At 39.2% G+C, this 6,663-nt stretch overlaps 1 pseudogene; it reads right to left on the bottom strand.

Annotated features, from left to right (window-relative positions):
* Positions 1-6,260: 6,260 nt before the first annotated feature.
* On the bottom strand, positions 6,261-6,448 carry LOC123927821 (annotated as a pseudogene).
* Positions 6,449-6,663: the final 215 nt, after the last annotated feature.

The following is a 6,663-nucleotide window of genomic DNA, read 5'->3' as shown; positions in this document are numbered from 1 at the left end:
TTACATCAAATGGAAACTATTAAACAGAAGACATATTATGTTAGGGGAAATGTTCATTCTTGATATTATTATCCAATAGAAATAGTTATTTCATTCTTATAAAAATGATTAAAACAAAAATAATTGAGCTTATTATTTATTATATTTATTAGTGTTTATGAATTATTTGCTAGGGAAATATGTATTTAGCAGATTATTTTCTCCTTTCAGAAAATCATTAAGATTCTCTAAATATGACATGTATGTTTAAAAGGTTTTGGAAATAATGTACTTTAATTTCCTGCCCTCTAGTGACAAAAATGACACACTCATGCCTTTACATTGAATAAAGTGCATGCTTTAGTATCAGGAAATAAAATTATATTAGAGACTTTGGGGACAGACAATATGAGAAATTCTGGCTGTCATTAATGTGTTAAACTTTAGAGTAACAAATATCATTTTGGCCTTTTATTTTATTCGGATTTGGGTGCATGACATTAAAATTATTAAGTAAAAGTCGATATGCTGCTGCTAACTCTCACTTGGCTATCTTTGACCTGTATCTATAATTACAGGGTAGGTACTATAGGACCTGGTAACAACCAGGAAATTGGTAATTTAATATCTTTAATCTTAAGTATCAGAAGTGAAGAAAACTTACTAACCCTAAAAGTGACTGCCAATACTATATTCATTTGAATCTTAAGTCTAGGCAATGGTAAGCTGGATAACTTGCCTGGGAGTTTAAGCCTGAGGTAGAAATAATCAAATAGTTGATTGCTATAATAGAACTAAATAAGGTAGAACTTCTGGATTTGATTAAGTACGATGTTAACATTTTTTGGTATTCTAATTACTGACTGCATCATTGCTTCACTGCATGAACATTTTGGCACTCCTGGGCCCAGGAATGTATGTGGCATTTGTGCCATGAATTTATCACCAACAAATTTACTGAGTGTCTGTGTTAACCCCATCTTTGGTGTCTGGTGACTAAATTCAAAGTGAAAGAGCTCCGTCATCACACCATACTCTCAGGTCTTGTTGGAGCTCTGGGTTCTTGCATCCAGAAAGGGTGACACTATGCTCTGATGTCATACAAACTGGGTCAATGCTTCGCATCTGTAGAGGTTCTTAAAACCCATTACCCTACTTCATAGGACGTATGTTTAGGGCTGCAGACAGGAACTCGTTTTCGGGGGGATGGAAGTCTTAGGTGGAAGTGGGTACTGTAGCTATTTCTTTTTTTTTATGGTTTTTTTTTTGTTTGTTTATTTACAGCATAACAGTGTTCATTGTTTTGGCATCACACCCAGTGCTCCATGCAGTACGTGCCCTCCCTATTACCCACCACCTGGTTCCTCAACCTCCCACCACCCCCGCCCCTTCAAAACCCTCTGGTTGTTTTTCAGAGTCCATAGTCTCTCATGGTTCATCTCCCCTTCCAGTTTCCCTCAACTCCCTCTCCTCTCCATCTCCCCATGTCCTCCATGTTATTTGTTATGCTCCACAAATAAGTGAGACCATACGATACTGGATACTCTCTGCTTGACTTATTTCACTCAGCATAATCTCTTCCAGTCCCATCCATGTTGCTACAAAAGTTGGGTATTCATCCTTTCTGATGGAGGCATAATACTCCATTGTGTATATGGACCACATCTTCCTTATCCATTCATCCGTTGAAGGGCATCTTGGTTCTTTCCACAGTTTGGCGACCATACCCATTGCTGCAATAAACATTGGGGTACAGATGGCCTTTCTTTTCACTACATCTGTATCTTTGGGGTAAATACCCAGCAGTGCAATTGTAGGGTCATAGGGAAGCTCTATTCTTAATTTCTTCAGGAATCTCCACACTGTTCTCCAAAGTGGCTGCACTAACTTGCATTCCCACCAACAGTGTAAGAGGGTTCCCCTTTCTCCACATCCTCTCCAACACACGTTGTTTCCTGTCTTGCTAATTTTGGCCATTCTAACTGGTGTCAGGTGGTATCTCAATGTTGTTTTAATTTGAATCTCCCTGATAGGGCCAGCTATTTCTGAGGCCACCCTCTGAGGCCATTACAGTGGTGCTTTACCAGGCAAAGCCAAAATGTCCCTCGAAAGGGTGTGAGCTCTCCACCAACTTCCATGTGACTGTCCCTATGTGGAGAACAGGGTTGAGTGGGATGGCATCCTATGTGAGGTGTTAGGATATGAGTTTGGGACCAGTACACCCCATGCCAAGATCTCACTCACTGTACGTTACCTATATGACCGACTCTGCATCAGCCTCTCTCTTCCTTACAACAGCCTTGTCAGATGGGTGTTAGCCCCCCATGTGCAGAGGAGCTAACTGATGGAAAGACTAACTTTTGGGGATTACTTTTGGATCTCATGTCTATTGAGCTTCTAAACCTGTCATCTTTCACTTAATCCTGATTTTGTTACTTTTTTAAAAACAGAAAATAGTAATTGCTTCATTTTAGGCCTTAGAGACAGAAATCGCCAATGGTATTATACGCAGTGCATAGAGGAAAACACAATACACAACTTAAGAAGAAAGACAAAGAAGAGAATTAACATTCTCCAACTAAAAAAATACTAGAAAAAAGTATTTTAAAAAACACTAGGAAAAAAACCCATTTGAAGCAAGATTTATTATATCCATTCAAGGCTCAGAATAATTTTTTTAAGATTTTTATTTATTTGTTTGACAGAGAGAGATCACAAGTTGGCAGAGAGGCAGGCAGAGAGAGAGGAGGAAGCAGGCTCCCTGCTGAGCAGAGAGCCTGATGCAGGGCTCTATCCCAGGACCCTGAGATCATGACCTGAGCTGAAGGCAGAGGCTTAACCCACTCAGCCACCCAGGTGCCCCTCAGAATAATTTTTTAAAGGGAAATAGTAAAAAGTATGGGCACAGAATCACTTGTTAAATGGCAAAACCAGGGTTCAACATAGGTTTGGCTGTATCTACATCATTTCTACTACACCACATGTATTTTATCTTAAATAGCAATGTAGGCGTAGCTTCCTAATTTCTAGGATATATGAAGAAGTGAAATAATTTTTAGTACTATTTTTAAAAAACTAAAAATTATAAGTTTGGTTTTTGTTTTGTTTTGTTTTAGAAAATTTCAACCTGACTTTCCTCTCTCTCTGAACAATTTCCATAACTGTATTTCAAAGATGGGGAAATATCTTAGTAGGATATGCCTTCTGGTTGAAAGACTTGTAGAGGTAGTTGTTCTGTTCACCTCTCCAGTTATCTGGGGCTTCCTCTAGAAGGTAGTCCTTGTTAGCCACTTCCTCTTTTTAGAAGGTGATGGGAAGAGGAGGATTCTTCATAAGAAAAAATTCTTTTTTTGGAGGTCTTGGTAAATGCAGGGGGCAGAGAATTTCCTAGTATTGGCAGGAACAATAGTTCACGGAAGAGTGGATGTAGCTCTTCTAAAACTGGGCAGGAATTCTTCTGTGTTGCTCTTGGAAAGGATAAAGAGACAGGAAGAATAAGAGTAAGGGTGTGGAGCTGTTAAGACAAAGTCTAGGATGAGTGGAAGGGACAGTGAAACTTTGCCGTAGTGGATGACTAACCAATGTTTGAAGAGCGGTGAGATATGGGGTGCCTATTGACTCCATTTATGACTCCCCCAGGAAAGCTGTGGTGTGTCCAGGTTGCTTCTGCATACTTTGGGGTATGGAGCCCTTTGGGTCTTCCTGCCCTGTTATGCTCACATTGCAGTCAAAGAGGGACAGAACAGACATAGCTCAAGCATGTTGGTGCTCGGGCTGTAGACAGCACTACGAGAAAGTGACCACTTGGGTATTTGCATAAATTCAAGGGAATTTGTGCCAGCTATACCTAACCACCTTGAAGAAAATAGACCTTGGCCAACATTGCACTACTTTATATGAATTGTTTTTTGATAGATAACAAAATAGAGGGGAATCTACCTTATTTACTCAATGTTTAGAAATCTTAATTTTGACCTTTAAAAAATTAGGAATTTTTGACTTAAAGGATGAAATGAGCATTTAATCTAGAATGTGTAACACCCCACCCCCATCAAAAAGCTATTTTATAAACCTGATGCAAGACATCATACAATTAATGCCATGTTAGAAGTGAGGGATTATGTGGAAGAAAGACATATGATCTGCTCCAAGTAATCATTGTGGATAAAAAGAATTTTTTTCAATAACAAGGGGTGCCTGGTTCAGTGGGTTAAGCTTCTGTCTTCAGCTCAGGTCATGATCTCAGGGTCCTGGGATCGAACCCTGCATCGGGCTCTCTGCTCAGCAGGGATCCTGCTTCCCCCTCTCTCTCTGCCTGCCTCTCTGCATACTAGTGATCTCTCTCCCTTTGTCAAATAAATAAATAATTAAATAAATCTTTAAAAAATTTTTTTCAATAACAGAAAAACTCAATAATTTAAGAGAAAATGTCTAAAGAGGGCCAAGACCTATATTTATTAATCCAGTCGATTAAAAGAATGGCAGGCAGTGTGAGTGAAGGGGATAAGAATTAATATTTTGGTGTTTTTGTAGCTTTAGAAATGTTAACTTTATCACAAGGATTCTTTGATGTAGGTTTTTATCTCAAGTTTTCAAAAGAAGAAACAAAGTAAATTGCCCAATGCCACATAGCTACCAAATGGAAAAATCAGATATGAATCTGAATCATCCTGACTCCATACTGCCAAGGATTGAGAGTGTAAGTGTGTGGGTTCCCTCATTGTCCTCTGGCCAGTACTCTTGCCAGAGTCAACAATCAACTATGACCCTCTTGCTCTGGAGCTGGGATCTCCCTGGAATCCTTCTCTTTCTGCCAGCCGCCATTCGCCACTTTCCAGGCAGCCCTCATTGATCATTAGAGTTTGCATTGAGTCAAACCTTCCCTGCCAATGCCATTTGCATTGAGCCAAACCTTCCCTGCCATGCCTTTCCTCACCTGCTGCCTCATGATCCAAGTTCACACTGGATGCAAAGACATGTGGTCTTGAGTAAGGATATTCATGACCAGAATAGGGCAGTGGAAAATATACCTGCTCCAAAAGACAAAGATCTCCCTTGAAGGGAGCACTGAATGTTTAGAGAAACTGTGCTGAAGATTCAAGGAAAGAGAAAAGGAGAGACATAAGCCATAGATAGCTTTTCTTAAATCGATTCAAAACTGGCACAGGAGCAAGAATTGATGGCAGCAGGGACTTCTGCTATATGGACATTTCCCAAGGCTCTTTTCCTGCCAAGAATAGAACATCTGAAAAGTTATTGATTTCTTTTTTTCTTAATGACAATTTGAGTTCCCAAAAGCCAGAACAAGCAATTAGAGGAACTGCTGCTACCAGTGTAATTCTGGCCAGTGAGGAAGCTTGTAAGTGGCAGATCTCAATATGTCTTTCTATCACTTCCTCCCATTCTGTTGAACTCTTGACATGAAGACTGTGGGGTAGGGTTGGGGCAGACGTAGGGAAGATACATTTGGAGCTTGGAGCATTTCACTAGCAGGGATAGGAGGGCTGAAGTGGTATTAAAGGGGTATTAAAGGGGGAGGAGAGAGAATAGCCAAGACACGTTTAACCTATTTAAGGTATAATAACAGTAATTCTAAGTAAAAGAGGAGCAAACCTCACTGTATTGCCTTTCCTCCTACTCTCCCCAAAAGATCCTGTTGGCTGGACCCAGAATTTAGGTTGTGCTGTTGGAAATGATGGCTCAGGTATCTCATGGCCTGGCTTGGGTCAGTTCAGGAAATTATCTACCATTTATTTCCACAAGAAGATACATTCTGAGTTCCAGTTAGTCAAACTTTCTGATACATTTTTGGAATGCAATCAAGTTTTAAATTGGGAAATGCCTGTAGCTCCTCATTAGCATTCCTCTGTGCCAATGTCTGTAATCCTGTTTAGGATGTAGTTTAAGAAATCATTCAGCAGAAATGAGAAATTCATGTATACTAAAGAAAGTAATGATCTTTATCAAATTTTAGGGGTACGGGGAGATGCACTGGTTGGGGCTGGTATTTCTGGATTAATAGAGGAGACTAATTCCATGTAAAATAATGCTAGAAGGCCAATTATAATTTCAGAACACTGAATAACATATCTATTTTAGTTAAGAGTTTCTTTATGTAGCTATGGGACTGACTTTAGTTCTGTGCTTTTGGAAAGTCCTGAATTTTTTTCTTTGTAAGCTTACCATACATCAATCTCATGCTCCCTCCTTTCACTCACTGGCTCCAATTCCTGTGTTTTTTGGCTTTGACTTTCCCATAGTACATAGCTGTGGTTGTCAAAATCATGTGTTGGTGTTTTAAAAATTCACAAGGAGATGGATAATGTTAAATGCTATGTTTTGTCACATTTACATGCTGGTTTTCCAAGCATCATATTAAAGAAACAAAAGACTCGCTGCTGATTTCTATTAGCAATAATCGCGCCTCGGATAAACCTCATTGGCTACGATACTGCCACTGCGCAAAGCTCGTTGCTGATTTCTAAACCATAGTTTTTATCATATACTTTTTATTCCAGGCACTTCTACTCTATTTCATCTGACTTCTGTTGATAATCTGTTAATTAAATTTAAATCATATACTTTCTTTTAGTGCTATCTTTGATGGATTTTGCTGTTTCCAAACAAGTAAGAATATTGTTCTCCTAAACCTTTCCATTTAGATAACATTGTACTTCATTCTAT

Source organism: Meles meles, chromosome 1 (assembly GCF_922984935.1).
Source record: "Meles meles chromosome 1, mMelMel3.1 paternal haplotype, whole genome shotgun sequence".
NCBI classification, from domain to species: domain Eukaryota; kingdom Metazoa; phylum Chordata; class Mammalia; order Carnivora; family Mustelidae; genus Meles; species Meles meles.
Note: the sequence above shows the minus strand (reverse complement) of the source record. Positions and strands in the feature narration are given on the sequence as shown.